We start from the raw sequence: 20914 nt of genomic DNA on the forward strand, positions 1-20914 counted from the left end.
TTTGTGTCTGTGCCTTGGTATTGAGTCTGGCAGCTGTGGGATAACAACCTTCGTTCTGCATTTGCTCTGAAAAGGCAGCACTGCTTGGTGCGGTACTGGAAATGCCAAATGCTGCATTTCAGAGCTTGAGTCTTTCAGCTGGAATCTGTGAGTAGAATGCTTCAGGTTCATCTCTTCCAGTGAGGCTAAGTGTGAGCCCCAGGCTCAAAATAGTTCCATTATTTTTTTGTGTTCATTTGAGTTCATTAATATAAACTCATCCTCCCTGGCTGTCTCTGCTGGATGCTGAGCAGGAGTGTTCTTGAAAGGTCTTAGGGATCTTCCATCCAGAGTTTGTAGAAAACAAGACAGTGTTTCATCATTCATCTATCTGTGTCACTTCAACCTTAAGTGAACTATTAACGTGTGTGTTTTATCCGTGCTGTGCCCAGTTCCATCAACACTCTGCCCAACTTTCTGTTGTTATCGGTGGTGCACATAATTAGGAGGAGATTCTTGCTGGTGGGGAGGAAGAGGAATCCCATATTAGCTGTCTGTCTGCACCTGTACCTCTTACTACAGAGAGATCCTTTGAAGAAGTGATCTAAAGAAATCCAAAGAAAATTGCCAAGGTTTGTAACAGCTTTCCTCCTGGCAGTCTGCGGTTTATTTATACTGTAGGATGTGACAGGCAATTCCTGGTGCCTCAGCTCTGTCTGAAGTGTGAGTGATCGCTGGAAATGCAAGTGGTTGCATTAGCAGCTTCCTTCCCTCCATTGGGGAGAAGTTTGGAGATTGAGCTCTCCCCTCACTGAGATCTTTGAAGTTTGGATCTTTAAAATCATTCTCCAAGCCAAAGACCTACTAGTGCAGTTGTCATCCTTCCTGTCTAAGGAGGACTGGACCAGCCTCTCGTCAGAGGCCATTAAAGCTGCTCGTTTCATCCGCCAGGGAGGTCAGCAGAGAAAGACACAAGTAAGTAATTATTGCCTTCCTCTCCTCCCAGTAGCTGAGTGAGCTCTGGAAGTTGAAACATCATTAAATCTCTGAGCAGTGTGGACAGTCTGCAAGCCAGCCATGGAGCCCATGTCACATGGCCAAGGGAGGGCTGAGTAACAGGTGGTATTTAGAAACTAATTAATATTTGTGAATAACAATGTGCTGTTAGTAAGAAAACAATTCTGTCTGCTTGTGAATATTTATGATGATGACTTTCAACACTACTTGGATCATGCAATGCTTTTCCAGCTGCTGCACCTCCTCTTGTGTCACATTATTTCACACTGGGGTGAAAATATTCTCTGCTTGTCGGATCCATCCCACAGGGCAGCAGCTGGCTGAGCAGCACTGTGGAATACACACTCTTAACAGAATACTCTCACCAGTTCAGTCTTAGTGGAACTAGATCCCAAACACTTGAAGTATTCTTTGCTGGTGGAGTAAGCCATACAAATTAGCTTGAGAATTCATCCCATTAAGAGCCAAACCATGCACAGAGGTAGTGCTATGTTTGAAGAGAAAGCAGGTGTTAAAGGTTGTTCTATCTTTTAATGTTGTGTGTGAGTGTTTTACAGTAGATCAGACTTGCCTAATGTAATCTTCGTAATGCTTTCATTTAAAAAGCTCCCTGTGGTTTGTATTTGTTGAACTGAAAAAGCAGAATCTACTTTGTAGCTTGGTGAGGCGGGGTGTTCTATTGAACCTGCGTTCAGACTGTCATCTGGGAAAGATAATAGGTTTTTAACCTCTGTCACTGCTAGACTGAGGTATTTATGGTGCTCTGTTGAAGCTGTGCCTAGGCAGGTAACCTTGTGATACAGGTTTTTCACAATTTGCCATTTTCTTGTGATAAGTTGTGGCTTTTCTTGGCCCCTTGCAGTGCCTCTTGCAGCGTCAGCCAGCATGGGAGCTCACCAAGAGATGAGGAATTCCTCACTGTTGTCGGTGCTGCGCTGTTGTTGGTAGAAAACTCATCCTTGCTGGTGCTGTCTGTTCAGTAAACACTGTCTCATACATTGAAAACTCTGCCTTGAAGAGTTCCAGAAAATATTCCTGGCTTGGCACTTGGAAACTGGCAAAACCCATGGAGGTAGTGCTCATGTTTTCAGCAGCAGAGGTGTCCAGGTGCAGCAGGAGGTGCTGGGCTCTTGTTCAGGGTGCTGCAGGGGACGTGCAGCATGGCACTTATTCTTGGCAGCCTCCCCACTGCTCCTGATGGCCTTGAGTTTAACTTGTAGGAGTGGAGAAGCTGTATGTAATTCACTGTGCTGAAATCCTGTTGGTGTGGTCTCTCTTTCGTCACTCAAGGCCTCCAGCAGCCTAAATTAGCAGATGGAGACTGCAGCGTGCTGCACAGAGGAGGCTGTCTTCGGTGAACTGCCATCACCACTTTTGTCACTGCTGATTAATCTTTTTTGTTCCTGTTTAATCCTCAGCATCAAGTACCTAATGTTTATATACCCCTTCCCTGTATAAGCAGAACATCTCCTTTATAAAGTCAGTTAAGACATCCAAAACTGAATCAGTCTTAAATTTTGAATACATCTGTCAGATGAATAGACACAAAGAAATTCAGAGCAGAAATGATCACTTCGGTGTGCACAGATCCACTTGTGGCAGGGATTTCCAGGAATCCTCAATTGCTTATTAAACACTGCTTAATATGACAGAGAATATTTTCTAACCTCTTAATCTTAAAATTCTTTGCTCCATGTTAATATTTTCAATGTAGAATAGGTTGTTTGGGGTTTTTTTGTTTTTTTTTTTTCGTTTTGTTTTGGTTGTTTATTTTATTTTTTTTTTAAGTGACATGTTTCCACTTCCTATTCTAGCAGTAATGTCACTGTGGTGTAGCTGAGAATAGTTGACTTGAACTACCCCTGTTACACACATGCAAAAAGCTACTTAAGCTTTTGGGAGAAAGAAGTTTCTAGTGAAATACATGAATGTGTACCATGAATGACTCTAACTGTGTGTTAGAACTATAGCAAATTCTATGGGGTTTCCAAGGAGTACATTTAAAAGAATACATAAAAAGCAATGTAACAATTAGCAGCAGAGACTGATATATTTAAATGAAGTCATTAATTTAAAGTGTTGGCTTACAGAAATTTCAAGCATTTTTATGCATTTAATAAAGGGTTGCTTTTTAAGTAGCTTAAGTATCCTTCTCTGCATGCAATGTGTCCTGGGAATTAACAAACCACTTCCTGCTGGATGGATTCCACTCAGATGCAACTGCCATTCCTGCAGCAAAGGCTGATAAAGTGAGTGGAAAGAGCCAGTACTGAAATGGTCATCCTGTTAGTCTGGGGAGAAGGGAGAAAAAAAAAATCTGTACCATCTCTTTTCTGTTTATTTGGTATGCTGATCTGTGCCATGGGCATCAAGGTTGGGTGTGTACATGCCTAAAAGAGGGCTTTCTTCAAATTTCAGGGAGCCTGGCAGGAGGTGCCAGGGTGTTTGTCTAAAATTCTCTCCTGAGGGATGGAGATCAGCACTGTGAGACAGCTGAAGGTGGAAGCTGGTGATCTGATACTGAGGGAGAGATGCTGGGGTATAAAATTGTGAAAGGAGGAAAACTCATGACATGTTCTAGATACAGGAGTTTGCAGGGATAGAAGAAAGAAGGACAGTGTGGTCAAAGTTATGGAAAACATACTGAGGAGCATTGTGCATAGATATTGGCAGGGTAAGACCTCCGGGTTTAGAACAGGAGCACGCTCAGAATAATTACAGTGAAGGCTGCCAGTGTGTGCCAGAAGTAAATATAGTAGTGTAAGCACTGCTACAGAGTCATTGAAGTCAATGCTGCATAACATAAATTGCATAATATATTTATTTGTGAAGGTTATTAGAGCACAGTTTTAAATGGATCCGAGTCCTTGGTAAGGTGAGTGTATTCTGGTTCCCTGGGCTGAGGTTTCCAATACATCCCAGTCTGATCTGGGGGCAAACTGCCAGCAAGAGGGGGGAGGTTGCTGTTCCCCTCCTGCCAGCTCCAGTGCTTTTCTGAGCAGCTCCTGAGCTGGTTCCACACAAAGTGCCAGGAGGAAAGGAACTGCCCTCTCCTCTCAGAAATGGAAAAAAATGGGGGTATTTTTGTTGTCCTGGTCAGCTGAGTTGTTGAGGGGGATGAGAGAGGATCTCTAAGGGGTTGTGTGTATGAGGGGGCAGGTGGAGGTGTTTCTGAGCACAGGGGACACTGGGCAGGCAGGCTTTTCAAGCCTCATGTCTCACCTCAGAATTGGAGCAGCCCCTCTCCCACCAGGACTGTGACGATCAGTGCATGATGCAGCAACCTCAGACATCCAAATTTCAGGGCACTATCACACTCTCCATAAGAGGGCTGAAACTGTTTACAAAATGCGTACTTTGTAAATGATAAAGACTAAATAATGTATTCTGTGCATTTGCATAATTTTGAATCACTTATCCTTCTGAGGGCTGTAGTCATTTGGCTCATGTTAAAATATGCTTAGCGCTGGAGTTGAGCTCAAGCCATCAGCTGTGGGTTGAGCTGACACTGAAGATGGGATTTAGGTTTTAAGACCATGCAGGATCCCTGTGATGTCCCTGGCACCACAGAGCAGTGTCCTGAGGGCTCAGAGGTGAGACAGGTAGGAGCCATGGTCAGTGCTGTGCAAGGTCAGGGTGTCTTTGAGAAAGACCTTGAGACGCAGAGCAGTCGAAGTGGGACCCAGCTCCTTGGTGATGCCATGCCAGGTCATAACCTCATAAGGCATTAGGAGAGAAGCTTCTGCTCTGCACTGGTTGGGATGGAGAGGGTTCCCAGCTGAAAATGCTGGAGAAACACATGTTGGGGCAGTTGCAAGGTGACAGTGGACCACAAGGATGGGGTTGGGCAGAAGGTGCTGATGTGGGGTGATAAGAACTTGCTTGATTTGGGTGGGAAAATGAGCCCTGACAGGGAGGTGGTGTAATTAATTTTTTATTGTCAGGGAAATAAATGTGAGGGATAGGGAAAAGCTGTGTAAGCTGCTGGATCAATGTTGGCATGAAAACAAATGGATAAAAGCTGTTCAGGAATAAGTGTTAGGCTGAAAGTTTTTTAACTACTGGAGGAGCTCAGCTCTGCAGTTAGAATTGGATGTGGAGGCTGAGGAAGAGCACTGTTGCTGTGGGCTCTGTTGCTGTGACTGGGGTCCTTGGATGTGATACCTGCCGTGGAGGGCTAAGCTAATGATGTGTAAACATCTTTCCTGCTTGCATCTGGTGGTGGATTATCATGATTGTGTCATGTGCAAGGAGAAAGGGGGAATTGTCCCTTGCTGTCATGGTTTTTAAAGTGCTGTATGGGAATCTGTGCTGAGCTGAACTGCTTCTTCTCCAGGGTGAAGAATTCATGTCATTAAGCAAAGTTTTAATTTTTGCTGTACCTTTAATCTGTGAATGTCTCTGCAGTTTTGGTCACTTCTGACACTTACTCTTATGTTGTTTGCTTTTCCCCTAGGTATTTTTATGGCCTCTGTCACAGTGGTGTCTCAGTGTCTTCCAGGCCTTTATGGATTTATTCTGAGAACGTTCCTGTGAGGTAAGGAAATATTATCACTTGGTTTTACAGACTGGGAACTGAGGCAGAGGGAGACAAAGGTTGCAGGAGTCTTGTAGCATAGCCAGCAGTTAAACCCTGATTGCCAACAAGTTCATTGTTGTCCTGGTCCCATACCCAGCTACCTATCTCTGGCTCTTTTTCTTTCTTCCTCTTTTTACTTTGTTTTTTTCTTTTCCCTTCCCTTGTCTGAGTTTTAGTAGCAATAATCTGCAAGGGGCTGGGAGGACCTGTGGAAAATATGATTAGGGAATACTGGTGTCCTTTTTTTAACATTGTTACTTATGAGTTGAAATTCCTTTCTATAAATATCAGCAGATCTGTTTATGTTAAATGATTAGCATGTTTAGACTTCCACAGATAAGCTGCTGTGCCTTTTTGAGACAGTAACTCCTTTATCCTACCTGTCTAGGCTTGTGGCTGTTGAATTCTTACCTTGCCTAAGCTAATGCCATCCCAATCACCTAAAGCAATGCCAAGAATTTCATCATCCATGCAAAGATTTGATTCATGTCAAGACAGGTGTAAAGTTTCTCAAGCACACTTATGTATAATTACTGTTTAACTTTATTTTTCAAAGATCTTTCCAAGCCAGCTAAAATGTGCAAGTTTGAGCTCCCAGATTCTCCCAGAAATTGGATTTCAGTGTCTGATTAGCGATGCTGATCCCTTTCAAAAGTATTGCAAAGTTCCTGACACATGTGTGCTCTGAATTACAATTTAGATCATAAAATCAAATATCATGAATAAGAGATTGAAAAATGTCTCTTTTCCCCCTTTTAAGTAAGGAATTTTTTAAGTTTGGTCTCCCTTGAGCCTTTTTTTCTCTTCAAGATGGTATTTAAAATGTGACTTTTACTACTCAAAGAATTTTCTTAGAGTTACAGCAGTGTTACAAGTTAGAAATACACCAGCAGACTCTGACAAATATTTTTATGTTTGTTAAAATCATCAGTTATTAAAAATATAACAAACATTGCAAAGAAATATTTAATGCTATCTTTCTAATTTCACAATCTGTAAAATACACATGCTAGATCACATTTATGCTCTTTATTAGCCTGTATTACATGTCCTTGTGTCCTCAAGAATAAGGCCCTAATGACTCATGAACTGTCTCAAAGTGTACTAAATAAAATTAAAGAGCTGGCCAGTGACCTTAACAGTCAATTAGCCTATATGTCACTCAGCCTAGTATTTGTTGAGTGTAGAAGAGCAGCAAAAATTCATTAGCTAAGATGCTGATGCTTGAAACAAGCAAGATTTCTCTAGCATCAGAACTGGTGTTGCTGCCTAAGTGGAGATGGAAGCACAAATGGTAGGAATGTCTGTGTGTGTGTGTTTTAAAGCACTCCTGATGTGGTCCTGGGGTGGGGAGAAGCTGCTCCAGGGCCTTTGGGCTCAGAGCCTTGTGGCGGAGATCCTGCCAGCACCTGGGCTGGGCTGGGCTGGGCAGGTGCAGTTGGAGATGGTGCTCAGGGTTTGGCATGTGCTGCCTGAGAGGTTACACAGAGACAGCACAATGGGAGGGCTGCTTTCAGAAACCTTGTGTTTCACAGCAGCAGGGCAGGGAAGGGTGTGTTGCTGTGGTGTATGGCATGCTTGGTTTTCCTCAGAGGTGAGTCCTGGTTGGTGTGATTGCATTTGGGTGCAGGCAGGAGGTGAGCAGGAAGGCTCTGGGCTCTGTGCCCACTGAAGAGCAGAGTTTGAATACTGGACCCCCTTCTCCCTTAGCTCAGAGATGTGCCATGAACAGTGCTGAGGATGCAGAGGTGCAGACAGGTCAGACTCCCTGTTGCCCACCAGTTCCTTGCAGGCTCACCTGAACCATGGAGCTGTCAGCATGAAGCCAGGGGCAGCAGGGCTGAGCATATCCCAGAGATGGGCAGGCTTGGTGAGCTGCAGACCTGGACAGTGTCTGAAGTATGGTAGCATCTGTCAAGTTTGCATTTCTTAATTAATCATCTGCATTTTGTTTTGTATTGTGTTTGGAAGCATCCTGGAGCTTAGTTTGGAGATGGCCACCCCCCTGGGAGGGCACTGTGTGGTGACAGAACTGAACCAGGAGAAGTGACATTACACGGGAGCCTAGGTGGCAGCTTGGCCATGCAACTCCTCAGCAAAACAGCTGTCCTCGAGGGCTTCTCAGTTTTATAGCACTTCTTTCCTGGTGTGTGCAGTTATGAATGCTTTCAGCTGGCCCTGAGAAGGTCTTCTGTCATTCTTAAAGTAAACTCAGGTTTTAGGAAAGAAAAGATGACAGACTCAGTCAATGAAAATGTGGCTGAAAGTACAGTTTGAATGGCATTCAATAATATCGTTTAAGGTAAATCAACTTTCTGGAACATAAATTGGGCAGAATCTCCCTGTTCTAGGTCATGGTTTATCTGTAGGGTTTTCTTTTAAAATAATTTCCTTAATAATGATTTGGGGAGAGGGGACAGAGAGCCTGGGAACAAAGTGGATGAATGGGAGAAAAAAGAAAAGGAAGCCTTTTCAATCGAATCAGGCTGAATCCAAAGCATTGAGGAATGATGTTACAGGAGAACCCCTGAAGATAAACTGTAGCCTAGATTAGCAGAATACAGATTAAGTTTTCAGGAGTTTAGAGACGGCACTCTGTCCTGAAGCAGTATTTTGTCATTCATTTAAACTAAAATTGTTGTGTGGTTGCATTTTCAGGGATATACAAAAGTACCTATCCATTTGAATGTTACAGTAGTGAAGTTAAGGAATGTATTAAAGTGAGTAATTCCTGAAAAGATTAAAAGAAAAACAAAGTTTAGATTTTTCATTTGAACTGGCTGTTGCTAGGGAGATACTGTAATATCTATGTGATCATGGTTAGGGGGTTTTTTATACAAGCAGCATTACCCCTGGAGTTGCAGTTGAAACTGAGCCTTCTACATGATTAGTCTTTTTCATTCTTACTTGAAAGTAAAAATGTTGTCATTGGGTCACATTGTCCTCTTACAATACTTAAAACACTTTTATTCTTTAGTTTATTTACATTTTGGAAAATGTGGTATGATACCATATTCTGATTGAAGGATTATTTTCTGTAATAGAGGTTACATATTTCTACAGAAAGTAGTGATTTAATCAAAGTGATTTAATTGTGTGTTAATGCCATATTGGCCAGAACATACTTATAATTAATGCAAAACAGTGAGTTACCCCTTACTTTTCATCATAATCCAGTGAACAGGGTTTCTGGCTATACTTAAATGATAGGCTCAAAAGGGCATTGGCAGAATTTGTTGGCATAATTCAGCCTTATTTATATATGACTATGTATTTTTTGGACTTAACAGTCTTTGCAAGTTGTTTTATCTCACAAATAAGTAGATTGCTTTAATGTATTACAGTGCAAAGGGTGCAACTACTGGCCTTATACCTGGCTTCACATGAGTGTTGGAGAATGCATGTGGAGATGGAAGGGTGGGGTTTAAAGCTCCAAATTTGCACTTGTAAAATTCCCTTCTGCTTTGAAGGTGTTTGCTTTAGCTGTCTACAGGGATACATATTTTCAGACGTTTATTTATGAAAAAAAGGCTCAGGAGATGCTGGGGATGTTACAAGATTTAACCATATTTGCAGAATTGAGCATGAGCTTTAGCCCTTTGGTCTTTTTCATTTCCTTTTTGTATTTTACTGTGAGTATATTGGTAGGTGGCTTTTTGTTGTCACTTCACCTGTTTAATTTAAATTTAGGTATCTGAGGGTTGTGCAATAAAGGTAGAATCTCCATAACTGGCAACATAACCTTGTCATCTTGCAGAGTCAGCACTTGCTCACGCTCTGGTGCAACGGCTTTGAATAGCTGCCACCCCACGTGTGTGTTTCCTAAACTCGAGACAAGTGCTGAACTCATTAAAAATACATGCTATATAAGTTAATGTGCATAAGGAGTTTTGGTGCTGAGATCTCCTTTGAGGCTACATTTAACTCTAATTAACTTGGTTTCGTTCTGTCTACTATCAGCATAGGCTTGGCTGAAACCCGCCAGTATTGGTTAAACTGTGGGTTTGAAGCAGAGCCCAGCGGGGTGATGGATTCAAAAGCAGGGAGTTGTGACTGTGCTGGGGTTCCCGGTGCCTGTGCCAGCTCCCAGGGCTGTGCCATTCCTGGGGCACAGTGCACAGCAGGCGGGTACACATCCCAACCTACTCTGGGCAAAACTCGGGATTTCTAAAGAGACCTGAAATAATGAGGTTTGCTGAGCTGTGACTGAACAATTGCATGACACCAAGCTCCTCTGACTAAAATAGAGTCTGAATTTTTCCACTAGTGGAATAAGGAACAGCAGCAGAGACTACCAGTATTTTACTGTTCTGACTGTTCTCTCTATTTGTACCTTGTTTTTATTCATATTAACTCAGGGATGAGATCCAGGGATTCTGCTAATTATAATCTGTTTTTCAGGGGAGGCAGGCAGCAAGACAGGGATTACTGATGGTGGCATTTGCAGTAGGAACAAGTACCAGCAATATATGGATTGAAAATATGGGGTGGGTTCTCTGTCCTGACAGTGTTGGAAATCAAGCTTTATATTATGTCCAGTAAAGTAGGTTTCACTGAAAGCTGATTATAGTATTTTGTGAGAGAAGGTTTTCAGTGCATCACTCTGGAAGAAAATACTCACGGATTCATATTCAAGGGTAGGCTGCTGTATTTTGTGTAACTGGAAGAATGCATGGATTTGTTGCATTTTCATCGCAGCTGGCAAAAGAAAATTATTTTTTTCCTTCTTTTGACTAGTACTAGGGCTTTCGTTTTGCAAAAGGATTTTCTGTAGAAATACCAGGTAAAATGGGTTCTGGATTTAAACCCCACCAAGTGGGGTGGGAACCTCTGCCCAGCAGTTTTTGAGTCCAGAAATTTTTCAATTTCTTGAAAATTGGACCTTGTAAAATATTTTAAGTTGGGTACACAAGAAATTGAGGCATTCAAATCACTAACTGCTTTTAAAAGTGACAGCCAGAATCTCCATTAACATTGCATCTTCTGCCTGGGGGATCACAGAACAGAGCCTTGATGTGTCTTTGAGGATGGAAATGAAGCAGTTTAAGAAGTAACTGTGCTTCAGCTGAAATGTGCACGCAACCATGTCTAGTTCATTTTGCTGAAAAACAAAATAGAAATCACAGAGGATGATCTAAGGCTGTCTGTTTTGCTTAGCATAGAAGCAGACTAGCAGTGATCCCATGATGTCTTGCCACGTCTCAGCCATGAGGATGGTAATTTGCAGCTGATGAAAGGTGAATTATGGCTAGAACAGGTGGATGCATCAAAATTGAATGTGCTTCAAGATACCTCTCTGTGTTCATGGAGGAGTGGGACTTGCTGTGCTGGCTTGGACCAGTGGTCAGTCTGTTCAGTACATACCCCTGGCAATGATCAGTGCTGGATAACTTGGGCAAGCAACAGGAAATTGTGCATTTGATTATCAAATGTTTTATCTACTGGGGAAGTGTTGGATTATTTTTCTTTCTTTTAACTTATAAAACCAAACCAGGCTGACTTAGTAATTGATAGAGTCCTTTCTAAAATGCAGTTAAAATTTCTGTTTAAATCTTCCTGCACAGACAAAGAGTTTATTGACGTTTCTTAGTGTTTTCCCTTCAGACACCCCAGCTTGAGGATTGCTCTAAACCATTTGCAATCTTCAGTCCAGCTCAGACCAATCTTCCTAAATGTTCTTCTGTATCTCCAAAAGGCCATAGTTACAGTACATGAATGTGAAGTTGGTATATTTTACTAATGTTTTAGCTGAAAGATAAAATATTAAATGGATATAATGTAGTTATTGTATTGCATGAGTGTGTCTTCACATTAAATTAATTTAAACAAGGTGATAGGAGTAAAGTGCAGAGTAGAAAAAGGAGAGATCAGAAAAAGGAGATAAGATATGTGTATTCAAATAGGCAGAGCCTGATGAAATTTGCCCTAGGGTACATCAGCAACTAGCCAAGCAACCTTTGAACCATTTACAATTATCTTTTAGAAATTGGGAAGGCTAGGAGAGGTCCTGAAGGACTGAAAAGGGCAATAGCATTACCTCAGTTTGAAAAAGGGAGATCCAGGGAATTACAGACTAGTTAGTCTAACTGCAGTGCTTAGAGAATTGGAACAAAATTTTTAATCAGTTTCTAGGAATCTGGAGGATAAGAAAATAAGGACTCAGGGATATCAGTACCTGAGTCCTGTGATGTTAGCTTGACTTCAGTAGTTTCTGATAAAACTTCGTGCCATTTCTCTGGAATAAGGAAAGATATGTATCTAATAATATGATAAATAATTGTATAAGGACCATGTTTAAAGTGTAGTTACCCATAATTGACCATAAAAATAAGGGGAAGAAGGGAGATGGCATGAGGCATGTGAATACACCCATGTTTGTCTTGGGCTGAGCTTTATTTGCTGTTCTCTTTGCTGGTGTGGACAAGGGAATACTAACTAAATCTGCAAGTAAGTCCAGACTGAGAGGTGCTCAAGCACGGCGAAGCATAGTTCACAGTTAAATGGCTATGGTAGATTGAAAAGGCATGTGGAAATCTGCAGCTTACAACTTAATGAGTTGAAATGAGGAAATACAAAGTGGTGAGGACGTGGCAGGGCTGCACAGCACAGGAAGACTGCTTTGGGACAGGCACTGGATCACCACCCGTGCACAAGCTGACAGCTGCAGGAAGGACAGGCTGTGTCTGGAGTGGATGCCCAGGACTGTAATTAAAGGTAAAGGTGCTGCTGTGGTGCTGTGTCCAGCTGCAAGGATGGTGCATCAGGGAGTGTGGGCTGGCTCCAGGCTGAGGACTGGGATGAGAAGTGGGTGTTGTTGACCCTCAGCCTGTGGGTGAGGAGACCAAGTGGTCAGCTGCCATCTCAGCCAAGGGATGGACAAGAGGTGGCCCTAGTTCATGGGGAAGCTTGACTCCCACTGCTGGTCACAAGAATGAGGAAGGCAAGTCAAGCAAGGTGCCAAAACCAGGTGAATCAGGCGGAAGACAGGGGGTGGCTGGGGACTGAGCAGGAGATGTGTGAGTGGGGTCCAGGGGAGCAGTGCCTCCCAGGCATGGGGGAGGGAGGGTCTGAGCACGGTCCCCCACCCCTGGGCAGGTGGATGGGGTGATGGCAGTATCCAGGTTATCCAGAGGGAGCCCAGAAAGGAAAAGAGGGAAAGTGCATGGGGTGCAGCAAGGAAAGTTCTGCAGCTCATCTTCAGTGGGAAAGAGCACTGAGCAGGAGTCCAGAGAGCTCGTAGTGCTTCCATTTTAGAATGTATTCAGAAATAAGCTGGGCAAGGCTCTGGACAGCACAGTCTGACTTCAGAGTTGCTCCTGTTTTGAGCATGGGTTTGGACATGCCGAGGACCTTTCCGACTTGCTTTATTCAGAGTTTTAATAAGCTATTTCCTTCCTCCTTATCTTTAGAGAATGAAAATTTTGAATGATACAGTGTCTCAGGTAGTGCTTCTCCGGGTAACCAGTGGTTCAGAAGGGCCAGATACTACTGGGATTGCTTCCCTTAATGTCTCTTAATAATGTAAAAATGTTTGTTTTGTCAATCAGATGTCAAGAGGAAACAATGTAATCAAATGTTTAAATTTCTTCTATACTTCAGCATTTTCTTTGTTAGAAGCACCAGTGTATTTTCTAGGGCACAGGTGTTTAAATTCCTTCAAGCCTTTAAGAAACGTTTGTGTCAAGCACGTGGATTGGATTGGGTGCTTGAAGGAAGTTGTTGCCTTATAATATAATAAACATGTGCCTAATCAGAGAAGCTGATTATTTCCCATCACAATAAATAGAAAACATGTGATCAGTGACATCAGCATCTATTTTTTTCTTAGTGTTTTGCAAAAGTAACAGCTATGAGCTTGTAATAGTGATATGTAATCTCTAGCATGCAGTGGTTAAATATTAATATACACTGGCTGTGTTTAAAGATCAAGAATGGTTTTTTAGGTAATGAAACGTTAACTCTCAACCTCCCTCTAATTTTGTAAGGTGACCTGTAGAAAAGAAAGTGTGTTGTTATCAGAATGGTCATTTGTTGCATGAACCTTAGTAAGAATTCTATGCAATTATTAGAATATTGAGAAATTGACACTTAAGTTTTCTCTCAAGGTCTGATTGAATCAGTTAAAAACATAACTTGACAGGCTGCTTGACAAGGATCACAAAAGAATTCCCAAAGACTTAGGGTCTGTGTAGCTCATCTATCCCATTTCCTTAATCATGTTGATGGGGTTTTGTTTGGATTTTGAAGCGGTGCTGTAAAGCTGACAAGGCCACTTTGTTCAGAGCTGTGGCAGTCCAGGATTTATTTCTGTGATACTGAGAAAGTCTGTAGGGTCACGTAGTTACAGAGCTGCCCCATTTTCCCTGTTGGGACGGTCTCTCCTGGCACTTGCACAGTGGCACAGAGACTTTAGGCCATATGTGTAATCTCGGTTAATTGTGTTAGATACTTGTTCTCCTTGTTTAATGTTTGTCAAAGTCTTGTAAATGAAGTTGTTACAGTGTGAAATTTTATGGTGTCCGAGTTGGAAATGATCCTGCTTATCTTGTTGACTTCCTTCCAAGCTATTACTTGTGGTGGTTCTGCTTTGTAGGCCAGCATGCAGGAGTGGTGAGCAGGTCTTCCTCCTGAGTTTTACTTGATAGTCATTAGCTCCAGATGGCAAGTATGATTTTATGCTCTTGTAAAAGGTGTTTTGTTCAAAAGGAGTTCTGTAACACGTGCAATGGGATTGAAGTTTTTGAAAATTTCCATTTATCTGTTTATCTCAGGAGCACCAATTATTAATGTTGCCAGGGTGGAGACCCTGACTGATGAGGCACACTATGAGGAAGGGCTGATACAATGTACACTACAGATGGTATGACAAAAATGTCGTATTTTTTTCTGGATAGCAGTGACTGATCGGCTGTAGACATTTCTGACACTGCCTGACAGAAAGGGTTATTTTATCTGAAAACAGTGCAGTTACAGATGAGAGACCTCCTGAAAAACATCACTCACTTTTACTAGCGACATCCATCACTTCCTAATTATGGGTACCTCCAGGTGGAGAAACAAGTTCTTTCCATTGTTGCTCCAGAGCTTTTCTTGTCCTTCCAGCAGTAGCATAGGGTTAAAGTTGGTCTTTTATCCAGGGGCAGAGGGACCTGTGGATTAAATTAATGTATATTGATGTCTGTGTGTGTTAGATGGGTATCCCGCTGTTAAAGGAATGGCAGTGGCCAGTAACTATGGAGAATGAATAATTCTTTGTAGTTTAACCCACCTGCTTTGAAGCACAGAAGATCTGTTAAACTTTCTTGTTTGGAAGTCAGGGCTTTTTACTGTCTTCCAAAAGCTGAGTCAGATCAGAGCAAGTCATGTGTCCAGTGAAGAGAAAAATCCCTGATCCGTGCTGAGAAACAGGAGAGAGTCTCTGAATCTGTTTTCCAACACATGCTAATTTTGGCAGCAAAAGCAATGCTTCCCTTAAGGGTCCAGGAGCTCTCACCCCTCTGGATGTCCCTGGAGCTGCCCTGGCCATGGCACCTTCTTCCCCAGCCCCTGCTGGCTGCAGCTTCCTGCTGCCCCCATGCACAGGGAGTAGGGAAGGGTCTTCTTGCATCTCCTGGCCTGGCAGACAGCACTTGGCATTACTGCCTTTTGGTCCATGCCCAGGATAGAGCCTAAAGTGGGATTTTTTCCAAAATGCTGCATCACCCTGACCTTTTCCCACTTAATTTGTTGATCTTGGTACCGTACTGTAGAATTTCTCTTTTTTTCCTTCAAAGCCATGTGCATTTTCAGTGCAGTCCCTAGCACTGCCTAGAGATCTGGTGTTGATTCCAAGCCCTCTACTGCTTCCTGGCATCAGAGCAGCTGTATCCACTATACAATGGCCTAATTGATTGGAAATCATTGTCTCTGCAGGAGCCCTTTCTGTGGCTGAGTGTCTTGCACTCCAGTGTGCTTCAGCCCAGCTTCTGTCCAGGGCTTGGATTTTCAGCTTGGCTCTTAAAGAATTCACTTTCCTTCTCCATACTACATAATTCTCTTCTTGTAGTCTTAGAGCAAGAGCAAGCAAGATTTACTTTCTCTATGTGATTCTGTTTACATATGGATAAAAATAACAGTTGGTTGAAGTAGTGTTTGTTTTTATGTATAGATGAGCCTTTGCTCCACCCATGAGTGTGCCTCTGCTTACATTTCTTTGTATTTACTTTGTGTGGCCCATGGATCAGGCAGGTGCGCAGATGCTGAGGATTCCATAGCAATATGGTCAGCATAGGTGCCTGTGTGCATGGTGTGGCCAGGGAATAAATGAGCATTTATAAAATTGTTAGTTAATTCCAGTGACTCTGCAGATGGCAAAGTATTTACAGTTGCTGGGGTAATCTCTGCTGCCCTGCTCTGCCTTTTCTCTTTGAAGAGTAGCTGCCTTGCAGCCCTTCCCTGGCTGCTGGTAATAGCAGTAATTAAAGCACACCTGGTAATGAACACAGATGTGCTGTACCTTCTGCTGCTGAGGACACTGATGTCCTGAGGTTGGGAATGCCCATTGCTGCTTAATATGAGCCCTCAATTTAAATATAGGCTCAAGGTTAAAACCACAGTCCACAGATAAGGTGGGAGTGGACAGCTCCATTCCCCGAGTACATCCCTGGCTTCCTCCTGAGAATTGTAAGTAGGACAGATACTGTCCTGTTGAACTCAGTTGGTATTCTTTTGTCCTTAATTCTGTAGTGCTACAGCAGGAACTTTTTGCAGGAAGACCTAAAGCTATGTCTGTTCCTTCAGATATAAAGAGGGAATGCAAATGAGATGAAAGTAATTTAAACAAAAGTGTAGGCTTGGTGATGGTGTGGTCCCCAGACTTGGCAAACACCTGAGGTGCTGATTGTGGATGAGCATTGCCCATGGGTTGTATCTTCAGAGCTCTGGATATCTTACATATTGAGTAAAAACCCTGAATGTTACTGAAGTTCCAGAGAAAGAAGTGAATTACTCTTATGGCTAAGTTTACCTTTTCCTGAAAGCATGGTTCAGAGTTTATTTTACTTTAGGGAAAGGGGATGGGGAAAACAACAAGAACAAGACCCACCCCAGAACCCAAAATACCCCATTGCCCACTTTTTTGAAGTCTCAAAGACTGAAATGGATGGTTATCTATTAACTCTCCAAAGACTAATTTGTGGGGATGGTGGCTCCAGAGCAGAGCCTTTTGCAAGGAAAGTGTGGGAGAGCCCATCTGTCAATATTGTTCTTACTACTTTTCCAATGCTTTTACAAATTGATAGTCTGGGAATTGTCTCTGCTGCAGGTAAAGCCACTTTCAAGCCCGTGCGTGCTGATATTTTATTGAAGTGAGACATGAATGCTCTGGGGGAAAATGGCATTGTGAGATAAAGGGCTCTGATACATGTATATGGCTTGAATGTCATCTTACAAAAAAGAGATAGAGCAGATGTTAATTGTAAAACTACTTTATGTACACTCTTTTCTTATTAAAGTTATTTAATTCAGCATGTATGAACACATATGAGGTTTCTGTGTATCCATCCTAAAAATGCATCCTTGAAACCGTTCTGTGATTATATAAATATATAGTTTTAATTGGAGAGAGTAGATTTAGTCGTCTCTGATTAGAGAGAATATTTTTTCCAAGATTAGGAGTCTGAAATAACAGTTGATTTTATCATTTGTTTTGAAGGAGAGCATTGCAGGTACACATTTTCTTCAAGCTTTATATAAGCAGTCTGACTGGAATAGCAGTTTTAATCTGTTTTAATGGTGTTTTTCCAATATGAAAAGCACCAAGAGATGCCGAAGTCTAAAGGTCTCCTGGTAATAGTTGAAGTGATGGGCATTGTTTACAGAACATAGTGGCTGGATAGCTGCCTCTTGCTAAGAGCATATGTGCGACCTTTGTTCTTGGTTTAAAGTATAGTTAAGAAATACATGTCTATGTGTATTTAAAAACAATAAAACCATCCCATTTGCTGACTGTAAGGTATTTAGGGTTGGCAGATACAGAAGCATTCCAGTGAGTGCTGGTGTTAACTGTTGTGTTATTGCTGATGTTGAGATGCCTTTCTCCAGTGCAGTGAAAATGAGGTCAAATCAAATCTTAAGTGTTACTCATAGGAGTGAGGTAATCGCCTGTTGTCTTATCTGTATAGGAAAAACTCTGATATTTTTTTAGGTCATCATAAAGTGAAAACTGAGAAACCCCAGCCTAACCTGCCTTTTGCCTACAGTGCATGCCACAACTCTTGCAGATTTATTATGGAGATACTTAGTAGGCTTTGCTTCTTTGTCTTGCTCTGATAGTTGTGTGCTTTCATAATGTAGAAACCTCAGAGAGGCGAAGCTCTCGGCTGTTCACGTCTGAAATACTTGAAGATTGATTTTAATTCTTTGTATTGTTCCCTCAGTGCCTGAAATTCCTGTGGCAGTCAGGCTTAGCCCTGGTCACTTTGTTGACAAGCCATCTTTCTTAGTCTGTTGTTTTGAGTTTTTACAGGAGGAACTTTTTGCTGCTCCAGCGTTTGATGCTGTGTGTCTACAGCCCCCTTCTTATGTGGGAAACAGAGGGAATCTATGATGCATAGCAGGCTTGAAAGGAGCAGCTGGGAGTTGCTTGGAGGTTTTGGAAGTGCAGACCTTACGTGCTGGATGCCTTTCACAAAGCTGTGCTGTCAGCCTGAGGTCCATAGGAAGGCAGGGCTTTCACTACACCCAGGGCAGTGATGAAAAAGGCCAGCAGGGCACTGGGGTTGGCAGGGCCTCACTGCTCCTGGAGCTCCTGCCCAGCCATGCTGGTCTTTTCTTTCTGCATGCCCAGTTTGCTGCTGACCTCTGCCTGGAGGGATGCTTTGCCCTCTCAGTGCTAGCTCCCTTCATCCCTCCTTGCTCCCTAACAGCAGCAGCAGAGCCTTTGGATGGGTTTGATGGAGAAGGGTGTTGGCCGCTGCTCAGGTACTGGGGTGGTTCAGGTGTGTTGGTGCTTTGGCAGGTTGGGCACACAGGAAAAGTGCCCATTCTCAGCCCTGGGCTTGCCAGCTCTACAGCAGCTGAGCCGTAGTGACTGGGGGTCTAGCTGGACAGGGTTCTGTGTCACATTGAATTAACTTCAGTATTTTCAGTGATGTGTTTATGTGCATAAATATGTTTTTTTCTAACAGCTGCAGTTCTTGAACCACAAACTGCAAAAGGGGTAATGTAACACCTTTAAAACAGAGGAGGCAAGCAAGGGAAATTCCTTAATTTAGCCTCTTTTAGATGGATTGTGAAACTTGATAAACAGCTGCCTTAGCATATGGGAGGAAAAGGGCATCACGAAGAAGGGGGAAAGGACTTGAAAACAAATATGCCATCTCATTCCTCTTACAGCAGAATATCAGCTGGAAAGAAACCTAATCTCTCTATAAGAGGTTAAGCAATAACATTATGAGAAGCAGGTATTTTTTTCTCCCTGCATACAGTCATAGTTTGCTGACAACATGGGAAAAGGCCTTTGGTGTGTAAATGTGGCAAATGTAAATGTTCCTTCCTTGTGGTGAAGGAACTCCAGATCTGCTGTCAGTACTGTGCACTAACCATGGTGCAGACCTCCTTTTCTAAGGGTTGGTAATAAATGACAACTTCCAGCAAATTTATTAAAAAGGAAATACATTTTAAACTACTTTTTTGGCTCACTTGGAAGGAAATCTAGCCAGGGATCTTTCTCATCTCTCTGGTTGTGATCCAGGATTAACGCCCAGACCCTTTTAAAGGCTATTAATGCAAGGAACAGAAGTTAAAAGAAAACAAAGTCTTGTTTTCAGTTGCTTTCTCAGTTATTCATTTTGGATTCAGTGCATGAACGACTTGTAGTTCACCGAGGGTCTGAGTCACAGGATCAAGGCTACAATGGAAGTATTGTGATCACCTTTCTCTATCCACCACCCTGTGCAGCTGAGTTGAAATCCTGCTTTTTGGCATCCAAGCTGTTGCTTTGGTGACCAATTATCACTCCAGAAGTATACATTGTGGTCTCACTCAATAGCTGAAAGAGAATAAGGAAGAAGATAAATGTGTTCAAACACAGCTCTGTTTCGCAAGCCTTCAAGGTGATTCAGAATAGAGCTGTTGGCATGTTTGATTTAACGTGGTGTATCAGTGCAGTGTTAGGAATTCAAATGTCAGTGTTACAAATCCAGAAAACATAATTAAAGGTGATTTAGCACTCAGAATGGTGTGCCCTTTTACATACACATTATAATTACCTCTAAATTTTGTTAGCATGGAACTCTCGGTTTCTTTAAGCAGCACTGTTTCTCTGCAATTATTTAATTTTAGAAATCATTACGTGTTAATCACTCAAACCTTTGTTTTCTAGAAACCCAAGATGCAGTCTGTAATTTTGGTTTAGTGGGTGCATCTTGTGCTCCTTTATCTTATTGATGGTCCTCAAAGTCTTCATGTGAACCCTACAGAGTTGTATAAAATATTTTTGGAATCAAGAGGGAGTTTTATGAGAGTGACATGGCAGGGGTGAAAGAGTGAGAAAAATGGTAAGTTCCATAAACACTTGAATGTAGTAAAGGAGGAAAACAAATCAAATTAGTGTACAAATACAAGAAAAATGTGTAATTTTAGGGAAAAGAATCACATGTAGTGGTTAGGCAGAATTTTCTTTCTTTGAACATTTTCAGCAATGTTGTTTGCAGGATTCTTTCATTGCTTCCTAGGATGTTGACTCTCCTTTTCTGTGTGTGGTTGGTGAAGTCCCTGGGTTGGAGATGTCTTTGTGTTCAGACACCCCTGTCCGTGTCACTCGCACTCACAAGTGACAACTGTAGTGATTCAGTGACTGTGTCCTCCGTAGCATGCTGACACCACAGGTTACTAATGCTCTTCTGGGCTTGTGTGTCTGCTGTCCATGCTGGGGAGGTGCTTTGTTTGTCCTTCCCAAAGATTGGTGTTTATTATATCCCCTTGATAAAAGAAGAAGCATTCCAAACATGCATTCCAAATGAAAACTCTTGCAGATCTGGCAGGTGGAACAGTATCACTAATAGCAGCAGATACTTAAGTAGCCTATTTTCATAATCCCACAGGTAGTTGTTAAGAGCATTTTCTCCTACTGGGAGAACAGCTATCCTTCTGTTGAGGTTCTTGTCAGCTATCTCTGTATTTATGACCTTAATGGAGCTTCTAGCAGTTATACCAAGATATAGTAGGCTCTATGTATATCCATAATTCAGTATTTTATTTTACACTTAGTAGCAACTCATGTTGGTGTTGATGAGATATTTGGGTTGCATCTGTACTGGTAACACAGACCTTTCCCATGTCCTCATAAATGTTCCTTCC

General features: G+C 42.2%; 1 protein-coding gene across 4 annotated transcripts in view; it reads left to right on the forward strand.

Annotated features, from left to right (window-relative positions):
• PTPRF (protein tyrosine phosphatase receptor type F) overlaps nt 1-20914 on the forward strand; it is a 374412-nt gene that overhangs the window by 83407 nt on the left and 270091 nt on the right. For all 4 annotated transcript variants that reach the window (XM_058808942.1, XM_058808943.1, XM_058808944.1 and 1 more), the window contains exon 2: nt 5453-5533. The gene's annotated coding sequence lies outside the window, so the exon portion shown is untranslated. The remainder of the gene's footprint in view (nt 1-5452; nt 5534-20914) is intronic.

This window comes from Ammospiza caudacuta, chromosome 7, assembly GCF_027887145.1.
Source record: "Ammospiza caudacuta isolate bAmmCau1 chromosome 7, bAmmCau1.pri, whole genome shotgun sequence".
NCBI classification, from domain to species: Eukaryota; Metazoa; Chordata; class Aves; order Passeriformes; family Passerellidae; genus Ammospiza; species Ammospiza caudacuta.